Below are 11,247 nucleotides of genomic sequence, written 5' to 3'. Positions count from 1 at the left end.
CATTTATTATCCTCAACAGTAGACAGCAGTACAAGGAATGAGCTGTTTGTAGTTGGTAAGTAAAATTTTGTTACCATCTTTGGATATTGTGAGGAATTGCTCTGTCAGACGCTAATGGTAGTATAGGAAGCACGGTTAGGGCACATTCACATGGCCGTCTGCGGGGACGTACATGCGGCCGCATGTACGTCCCCACAGACGGCAATAGCGGCGCAGATGCGGTGCCACACATGTGTGGCACCGATCCGGCCCGCACACCGCAAAAAGATAGAGCATGCTCTATCTTTTGGCGTGTGTGTGGCCGTGCGCCGCTATTCTCTGTGGAGGGAGGAGGGGCTGCCTCCTCCTCCTCTCCAGCACACGGCGGTAGGCCCGCACGGCGGGCCTACCGCTGTGTGAATGTACCCTTATAGTTCATATTACGTGTGTTATTTGCACATTTTATCAAAACAACATGAATTCATTTAGCAAAGGCATAAATAACACAAATCCAGTTCGACTGAGCACTAACACAGTAATAAGCCCCTATCTATATGTCTACCTGGCTGCCAGGCTCTTGACAGGATATGGTGGCACTCAGTTACGATTTGTTGTACGTAACACAATGCAGTCTTCAGATCCTCTGGTGGTTCCACAACTACTAATTTTGACATGATTTATATATCAGGCTCTAATGATGTAACATGCACTCATGAGCTACACAAAAACCTAGGAGCTGATGAATGGAGAAGGTGTCCCACTACCAGCCTACCCCTTCTCCATAGTAAGCAGGCCCAATACAGACTCTACAAATGTGTCTGCATTGGCTAAGCCAATGAAAAATAAGGTTGGTTAAAATCTATGGGAAATAAACGCTTATGCTGAGAAACATTTTACTAGTACTGTTATGTGTTATAGTTAATTATGGTTTCAGTTGCCCTGTGTGCATCATGTGGAAACTTTCCTCTTTTTTTGCTTGGTGAATAAACCTGCTTACAGGTGTAACACGCTGTTGATGGACTTTCTGATTCCCAGCTATACAAATTAGGTTATATAAGTAGCAACTGACATGGAAATATGCATGAATGTCTACATCTATGGAAGTTACTACAGTCATGGCCAAATGTTTTGAGAATGATACAAATGTTAATTTTTACAAAGTCTACTGCATCAGGTTTTACAATGGCAATTTGCATATACTCCAGAATGTTATAAAGAGTAATCAGCTTAACAGCAATTAATTGCAAAGTCAATATTTGCCTAGAAAATGAACTTTTTCCACCAAAACACATTTCAACTTCATTGCAGGTCTGCCTTAAAAGGAGCAGCTAACATCGTTTCAGTGATTGCTCCATTAACACAGGTGTGGGTGTTGATGAGGACAGGAATGGAGATCAATCTGTCATGATTGAGGAAGAATCACACCACTGGACACTTTAAAAGGAGGCTGGTGCTTGGCATCATTGTTTCTCTTCTTTTAACCATGGTTATCTCTAAAGAAACAAGTGCAGTTATCATTGCACTGCACAAAACTGGACTAACAGGGAAGAGTATCGCAGCTAGAAAGATTGCACCTCAGTCAACAATCTATCGCATCATCAAAGAATTCAAGGAGAGTTGTTGCCAAAAAGGCTCCAGTGCGCACAAGAAGAACCAGCAAGCTCCAGGACCGTCTCTTAAAAGTGTTTCAGCTTCGGGATCAGGCTACCTGCAGTGCAGAGCTTGCTCAGGAATGGCAGCAGGCAGATGTGAGTGTATCTGCACGCACTGTGAGGCGAAGACTCTTGGAGCAAGGCCTGGTGTCAAGGAGGGCAGCAAAGAAGCCACTTTTCTCCAGAAAAAACATCAGGGACAGACTGATATTCTGCAAAAGGTACAAGGAGTGGACTGCTGAGGACTGGAATAAAGTCATTTTCTCTGATGAATCCCCTTTCCGATTGTTTGAAACATCTGGAAAAGAGCTTGTTTGGAGAAGACAAGGTGAGTGATACCACCAGTCTTGTCTCATGCCGACTGTAAAGCATCCTGCAACCATTCATGTGTGGGGTTGCTTCTCAGCCAAGAGAATCGGCTCTCTCACAGTCTTGCCTAAAAACACATCCATGAATAAAGAATGGTACTAGAATGTCCTCCAACTCCCAGAGCAGTCCTAGAGCAGTTTGGTGATCAACAATGCCTTTTCCAGCATGATGGAGCACCTTGCCATAAAACAAAGGTAATAACTAAATGGCTCAGGGAACAAAATGTAGAGACAGGTGGACAATCAAAAACCAACAAATTGTGACAAAATGCAAGCATTGATTGTGCAAGAATGGACGGCTATCAGTCAGAATTTGGTCCAGAGGGAGAATTGCAGAGGTCCTGGAGAAGAAGGGTCAACACTGCAATTATTGACTTGCTGCATTAACTCATTCTAACTGTCAATAAAAGCTTTTGTTACTCATAATATGATTGCACTTGTATTTCTGTATGTGATAAAAACATCTGACAAAACTTTTGGCCATGACTATACAGAAATGAATAGACGTTACAGAAGTAGAGTAGCTATATATTTGAGCAAGAGATTGAAGCTTATTTACTAAGGATTCTCGGCCACACTTTCGTTGGCTTTTCCAACATTTTCGGGACAGATATTTAACAAAGGATTGTGTCGCACGCGATCGTATTGTGGTGCGGCTGCACCGGCTGTCATGCGACAGTAATGTGGGGGGCTTGCCATCGGACGATCCGACTGATTTGGAGTGAGTGCGGGATTTAACTTTTAAATTTTGTCGCAAGATCAAGCACTTATATACACCGGGAAGAAGATGGTGAACTCTGTCAGACCTGAGCGGAGAAGCGACACATGCAGGAATATATATCGGGTACATGATCGTAGTGAGTCACAGCAGAGTGCATTCCGGTCGGACAATGCACTTTCGGGGTAATTAAATGTGCCCTATTGTCTCTGTCAACTGCACATCATATGTCATATCATCACTTCCCATATCAACTATTTGTGTGTCAAATGTGCCTTTTTAAATTCTTACATCTTATTTCTGGTATCACCATTAAGGGCTCTACATACAAGACTTCCGCCTATGCCGATGATCTATTGTTTTTCTTGACTAATCCTAAAATTCTATGCCTAATCTGATGCAAGAAATATTTTATTTTTTTCCCCTCTTGATGTCATTCCGATCCAGACTGTTAGAGCAGGGGGCCCAGATGTATTACTTTCTGCAAAGTCAATAGTGTACATACATTTCAATAGTATTTGGTGCTGTAATCACACAGAGGGCATGACTAAATTGTTATTTTTAATGCAATGTAGTGTATGTATATGTAATGCAAGTTTCATGACAAATGTAATGTTTATAGTTGTTAACTATAGTTGTTAACTATTACTACAGGCTGATTGAGATCTGGATGGATGGGTACCACATCCTGATTGGCTGGGCCCAGAAAGTGGGTGGCGTTTTCCCCATCGCTTAAACCAACTATTAGATATGGTGAAAGACCAGTTTGGGATTAGTCAGGTGTGAGGTGAGGGGCAGTTGAAGAGAGGTCCTGTAAGGAGGTAGTAAAGGTGTGAGTGTGAGAATTTTAGGAAGAATGCCAAGGTTATTGTGTGAGGGCACTGCCTGAGGAGACCTCACATTTATTTCGGTGAGACATTTTTGGATTCAGCCCCACTTCAAATACAAAAAGAGAGTAACCACAAGAGTTACTTGTCTGAATAGATCCACACCCCATAGCTGGAAACTGTGAATGTTTCATTTTGGATGCCAGAATATTAGTGCAGGAAAGAACTCACATAAAGCAGCTGTTGATGAGAAGGACTAGTTTAACAGGGTATTCCCACGATGACAAGTTTTTTAAATGTACTCAGGATAACAAAATAACACATTCTCTAATTCACTGTTATTAACAAAAATAAAGCATTTCACAGATATAATTCCAACCTGTCTCTATCAGTCCTGGTGTACACAATTACAGTTGCCCCCTAGACATAACCCTGCAACTTCTGACTTAGGGTTGGGAAAGCCATCTTGGATTTCTATGTGATGGTGGTGGAGCTGAGTTTCGCTCTCTCTGTTCCCTGCACTTTATCCACCTCCCCCCTGCAGTCTTGGACGGAGCTCTCACACTGATACACAGAGTTCCTGCTGGCAGCAGCCTGAGGAGAACTACAAGCTACAGACACATAAGTTCTTTATCTGGGGAGGCAAAGCAGGAAGGCACAGCCGATCTAGTGTGTTGTGGAATAGCAGAGATGTAGGAGAGCTGACTGTGTCATTGCTAGGCCGCTCCAGGACCTTGATTTTCTTCTTACGAATCCACTCCATTGCCATGGTAGTGTGCTTGGGATCATCGTCATGTTGAAAGACCCAGCCACGTTCCATCTTTGATACCCTTGCAGTTGGAAGAAGTTTTGCACTTAAAATCTCACAATACATGGCCCCATTCATTCATCCTGGTCCCTTTGCAAAGAAACAGCCCCAAACCATGATGTTGCCACCACCATGCTTCAGAGTAGACATGGTGTTCTTTGGATGCATCTCAGAATTCACTCTCCTCCAAACACAGCGACTTGTGCTTCTACCAAACAGTTCTGATTTGGTTTCCATATGACGTTCTCCCAATTGTCAGGCTTCTGGGGCAGTGGACCCACTGGACACCTGGTACCGGAATATAAGTGGCACACAAAGTGGGTTGGACTTGCTGCGGCGTGGTACCACCAGGTCGTTCCACAGGTGCAACTTTGTCCGTGGTGGCAGCCAAGGCGAGGTACAAAGATGTTGAGTAAAATTGTAGTCTGGGACAGGCAGGAGGTCAGGGCAGGCAGTACAGGATCAGAGTTGGGGGTGTAGCAAGAGGTCAAGGCAGGCAGCGGAGAAGCGTAGTCAGGAACAAAATCGGGGTCACAGTGGGAAATCATATTAACAGCATAGGGCATGGAACACAGCTTTCGCTAGAGCACAAGGCACGAAGATCCAGCAGGGGACACAGGAATGGGCTGGAATTGAAAAAGAACGTGCGGCCGTCCCGTCAGAGTTTTCAGTAAGAGGGAGAGGAGGACGAGGATGTAGTCCTTTCACAATAAAAAAACGGAGCAGAGCCTGCAGATTTAGAGTCCAGAGAGTTGTAAGAGAATTACGCCCATGGCAGTATGGTGGACAAGTTGCCGGTGGACCGGTGGACCGGGAAGAAACAAAACGGCGGAGATAGCTGCCCAGGGTCTGATTAACCCTCTAAACTTGTCCATTGGACTGCAGATGGTACTGCACAGGGATCGCCAGAAACGGGAAACTGGACCCCACGGTCTGACACAATGTGCAAGGAAAGTCTATGAAGCCAGAAATGTGCAGGAAGAAGAGGCTGGCAAGGTGTGGAGCTGACGGCAGACTTGGCAGAGGAGCAAAGTGGGACATCTTGGAGAACCAGTCAGTTATCACCCAGATGAAGGGATTACCAGAGGAAGATGGAAGATCGGTGATATACTCCATTGCCACGCAAGTCCACGGGCAGCCGGGTATCGGTAACAGCAGAAGAAGACTAGCTGGTTTAAGACAAGATGGCTTGCTTTGTGCACAGGAAGTGCAGTAGCCCACAAAATTTCATACATTCTTGACAAGATATGGCCACCAGTAGAAACGGGAAAAGGGCTACAGAGTGTTGGACCCCAGGGTGCCCAGCCACACGAGAGCAATGTCCCCAAGTCAGTAACCTTTTCCGCAGAGTAGGTCGGACGTAAGTCTTGCCAGGAGAAAGTTGTTGAAGATCAACTGGAGCAACAAGAACCAGCTATTTTGAAGGAATAATATGTATAGGAACCGGTTCTTCCGCCAACTACATCCGAGGCAGGAGAGAGGGCATCTGCCTTAATATTCTTCTCTGCATGTATCATAAAGTAGAACTGGAAGAAGAAAAGGAACCAACGAGTCTGTCGAAGATTGAGACGCTGAGCGGTCTGGAGATAAAGGAGATTCTTGTGGTCTGTGTAGATAAAGACTGGATGACAAGCTACCTCCAGAATATAATGCCATTCATCCATAGCTAGCCTTATGGCCAGAAGCTCCCGATCACCTATGGAATAATTCCTGTCTGCGTCAGAGAAATTCTTGGCGAAGAAGCTGCAAGTGAGGTTTGACCTTTGGGCCCTTTCTGGGTGAGCTCCAGCACCAACCGATGAGGCGTCAACCTCTAGCAGGAACGGCCTCTCCATATCGGGCGGGGTGAGAACGGAAGCAGAGGCAAAGGCAGACTTCAGCTTGGAGAAAGCTTCTTCAGCTGCCAGAGGCCAGAGTTTTGGATTAACGTTTTTCTTAGTCAGCGCCACAAAGGGAGACACGAGAGAGGATAAATGCGGTATAATCTGTTAATAGTAGTTAGCAAAGCCCAGGAACCTCTGGATAGGACGTAGGCCTACTGAGCGAAACCACTGAAGTACCGCAGATAACTTGGCAGCGTCCATCTGCAGTCCCTTGTCAGAGATGAAGTACCCGAGGAAAGGAAGACTCTTTTGATGAAACTGGCACTTCTCGAGTTTGGCGTAAAAGCTATTGGCCCTTGAACGTCTGAAGACGTGCCTTACATGGGACTGGTGGGACTCAAGGTCTGTAGAGAACACCAAGATTTCATCGAGGCAGCTGGAAATAGCTGGAGTGTTCCAGATACAGAACGGCCTGACCAGATACTCAAAGTGCCCATCACGACTATTGAAGGTGGTCTTCCACTCATTGCCTTCGCAGATACGGATGAGGGTATACGCCCCACGTAGGTGTAGTTTGGTAAAGACCTTGGCTTCATGTATATGGTCGAACAGTTCCTTGATCAACGGCAAAGGGTAACAGTTCTTCACAGTGATCTTGCGTATGAATTCCCTCTGCAGGATCTCCTTCACATAGGCAGACCTAGCCGCGGTTTCAGGCACTAAAAGAGAATACACGCAACCCCTTGGAGGAGATGTGCCCGGCAATTGGTCTATAGGGCAGTCTTAGGAGCGGTGGGGTACCAAAGTCTCTGCTTGCTTTTCAGAAAAGACATCGGCAAAGTCCCTATATGGAGCGGGGAGACCCACCAGTACCTTCCCCGTCTCCCCACATGGTGGAGACGGGGAAGGTACCTCCAAACAGCGTGACTGGCATTCCGGTCCCCAGTGGAGAACTTCACCAGTCAGCCAGTTGAGCACAGGTGCGTAGTGCTGCAACCACAGAAGGGCCAGAAGAACAGACAACGTGGACCGGGGAAGCAAGTAAAAAGGAAGCCTCTCCTTGTGCAAGGCTCCCACTTACAGAAAAAGGAGCTCAGTGCGGTACCAGACTAGGTCTTAGAGAATCTGCCAGCTGACAGAGGAGATGACCAGCGGCTTCTCGAGACGGAGAACAGGAAGATGATACTGAAAGACCAGGGCAGCATCCACAAAGTTTCCTGCAAATTCTGAAACCAGGAAGGCGGAGACTTGAACCTGATTACCTGTCCCGAAGCTGATTAAGACAGGTATGTTCAACGTGGAGACGCGTTGTTCTCACCTAGAGACATTTCTCCCAAGAACCCTAGGTGGGTGCGTTTCCCGGACGCTGAGTATGGAGTGGGCAAGTCTGAAGAAAATGTTCTGGGCTGGCACAGTAGAGACAGAGGTTCTCCTGTCAACGCCTGTGCTGCTCCTGGGGAGACAGCCGAGCTCTATCCACTTGCATCGGTTCCTCTGCAGCTGAGACAGAAGATGGCTGATAAGGTCTTTAAAAAACAGGAGTCAGGCAGGCCAGACGTCGGGTCCTGACTTGCAGTCGCTACAAACGCTGCTCCTCGGAGCGCTCAGCAAACCGGATGTCTATCTGAGTGGCCAGAGATGAGACCACTCAGTGTAGATGGCAAGTCACGTGTGTCTTTAATCTGTCCTGACAGTTGGGTACGGCTCTTTATAGCCGGTAAGTTCTTCCATAGTTCTTCCTTACCTTACAGGGGCGTGCAACGTACTGTTGGCAGGATAAATACCCACAGGATAAATGGCCCACATTGCAATAAAACATAAGGAGGGTGGAGATCCGGAGTTAACTAGCAATTACAGACCAATTTTACTCCTTAATGTAGACTTGAAGATATGGGCAAAATTGCTGGCTGAAATTGTACTAGTACAGTGCGCGCCAGGTCCCGCGAGCCGTCTCCATAGCCGGTAAGTCTTTGCCGCATATTGCTTCGAAGGTGTTTTCCCACCGATCTCCGCAGGCAATGCTGCCGGCGGCTTCAAAAGGATGGCGGTGCATGGGCGAGCTGATCCGTCATTTTGCCGTGGATCGTTGCTCCCCGTGATGTCGTTTTAACCCATTTGCTAATTGCACATTGTAATGAATGAGGAGGAAAATCCCCATATACTGCCATACTGTAGTATGGCAGTATATGATACGATAGAGGAGACAACCTAGGGTTAAAGTACCCTAGGGAGTCTTAAAAATAGTAAAAATAAGTAAAAATTTTAAAAAAATATTATAAAAAAACCCTTAAAATTCAAATCAACCACCTTTCCATAGAATTGATATAAATATTAATAAACCGTAAAAATCATAAGCACATTAGGTATAGTTGCGTCCGAAAATGCCCGATCTATCAAAATATAATAACGTTTTTTCACTGTGTTCAACCCCGTAACGGAAAATAGCGCCCAAATTCGAACATGCCACTTTTTTGCCATTTAGAAAAATATAAAAAAATCAATAAAAAGTGATCAAAAGGTTGCACATTGCACATTGTAATGAATTAGGACGAAAATCCCCATATACTTCCATACTGTAGTATGGCAGTATATGATAGGATAGAGCAGACAACCTAGGGCAGTGATGGCGAACCTTTTAGAACTCGAGTGCCCAAACTGCAAGCCTACACCCACTTATCTATCGCAAAGTGCCAGCATGGTAATTTAGACCAATAATACCCACAATAACACTATTTAAAGGCCAAATAATACTGCCACATGATGAGCATCACTATTACAACAACATAAATGGCATCATGCTTAATATTACCACCATACAGTAATTGCTTTTAATGCCAGTGATGAACATTGGTGCCATATAGTGATAATTATCACCGCCATACAGTGAAGATATGGCATCATGTAAAAGGACACCAATGCTACTGCTACACCAGTTTTAGCGTCCCTTTTCTTGCTTCCTCTTAGGATTAGTCCTCTTCTTTAGTCCATGTTCACACACTGTGATTGACTGAGGATGCGATCAGATGCACCCCTTTCATTCTGTTTAGAAAGAGCATTAAAAGTGAATGGGGGGGCGAGCCATGGCCCGATCATATATGCATTTCTATGCAAGTGCATTAGATCGTAAACTAGCACCCAGTGTCTTGCATTCAATAAGAATGCATGTGTTTCCATAGAAATGCATATATATGGTTAGCCCCCATGCACTTTAATTCTGTTTCTAAACTTAATCAGAGCGGTACGTGTGACTGCACCATCGCATCCGTGAACTCGTGCCACATGTTTTCCATTGTTTACAAGCCAAACATGTGGGGATCTATCTCAATCACAAGGATTTAGGTTTAAGGCCCCTTTGACGCTTGCAAGTGTGATGCGCTGAACTCGCAGCATGTGCTGCCTGGATCAGCCGGCCTGAACGCTGCAAACTGGACCTGAATTCAGCAGGTCAGTGCAGCTCTGGTTTGCAGCATTCGGCCCGGGCAATCCAGTGCATGCAAGTTCAGCGCATCACACTTGCAAGTGTGAAAGGGGCCTTAATGTATCAAAATTTAGAAGGTGAAAGCAGCGCTGTGGGAGAAGGAAACAGGGGCAGGGACTGAATGTGCCAGGAAAAGTGACTAAATGAGGTTCAAGTCGCATCTGGTACAATAAATACAAACTATCAGGCACTGAGGGGGATGGGGAAACCTATTTAGCAAGATCTCCTCACTGGGGCAAAGTGGGTGTTGTGGGGTGGAGGGCACAAAACACTGAAATCAATTATTTAACACTTAAGCTGCTGCCTGCTTACACAGACAGCAGAGAATAGAGTACCTGGCTTCCCCTGCCTGTAGTGAGGGACCGCATTCCCTTATCTTTATTATCAGTAATCTTGCTGCTCTGCACTCCTGGCTGCCGGCTTCTGGCTTCCGGGGCTCAGGTTCAGTGAGGAGGAGAAGGGGGAGGGGGCGAAGAGGGAGGCAGTGACCCCTGCTGCTGCTTCACAAGTCATAGCAACACAGGTCAGCTGCAGCCTGCACTAGGAAGCTGACAGTCCGTCCGAGGGCTGAGGTGGGTGTTGCAGAGCAGAGAGTGTGTTACTCTGCTCTGCTACTCTATGTTCAGAGAATGACTGGAGCTCCGGCACGCAGCAGCAGCTTGTTGTGTGGCCGGAGCTCCAATAATAAAACAGACACAGTGGAGGCAATCGTGCACGTGCCAGCAGAGAGGGCTCTGCGTGCCCTGTCTGGCACGCGTGCCATAGGTTCGCCACCACTGACCTAGGGTTAAAGTACCCTAGGGAGTCTGAAAAATAGTAAAAATAAGTAAAAATTAAAAAAAATTGTAATAAAAAAAACCTTAAAATTCAAATCAACCCCCTTTCCATAGAACTGATATAAATATTAATAAACAGTAAAAATCATAAACACATTAGGTATAGCCGCATCCGAAAATGCCCGATCTAACAAAATATAATAACGTTTTTCACTGTGTTTAACCCCGTAATGGAAAATAGCGCCCAAATTCGAACATGCCACTTTTTTGCCATTTTGAAAAATCTAAAAAAATCAATTAAAAATTATCAAAAGGTTGCACAGTCCTAAAAATTATAGCAATGAAGCCATTATTCCCACAGCTCCGTACACCAAAGTATGAAAAAGTTATTGGCGCCAGAAAATGGCAAAATTAAAAAAAAAATTTGTACAGGAGGTTTTAATTTTTGGAAATGTATGAAAACATTATAAAACCTATACAAATTTGGTATCCCTGTAATTATACCGACCCAAAGAATAAAGTAGACATTATATTTGTGGCGCACAGTGAAAGCTGTAAAATCTAAGCCCACAAGAAAACGTTGCAAATGCGTTTTTTTTTTTACCATTTTCACTGCATTTGGATTTTTTTTCCTCCTTCCCAGTACACGGCATGGAATATTAAATACCGTCACTATGAAATGCAATTTGTTACGCAGAAAATAAGCCATCACAGATCTCTATATGTGAAAAAAATAAAAAAGATTTTTTGAAGGTGGTTAGTGAAAAATGGAAGTGAAAAAAACTAAAAAGGGCCAGGTCGTTAAGGGCTTAAAGGGC

This window comes from Engystomops pustulosus, chromosome 1, assembly GCF_040894005.1.
Source record: "Engystomops pustulosus chromosome 1, aEngPut4.maternal, whole genome shotgun sequence".
Lineage (NCBI taxonomy): Eukaryota > Metazoa > Chordata > Amphibia > Anura > Leptodactylidae > Engystomops > Engystomops pustulosus.
The sequence above is the reverse complement of the archived record's forward strand: the minus strand, read 5'-3'. Positions refer to the sequence as shown.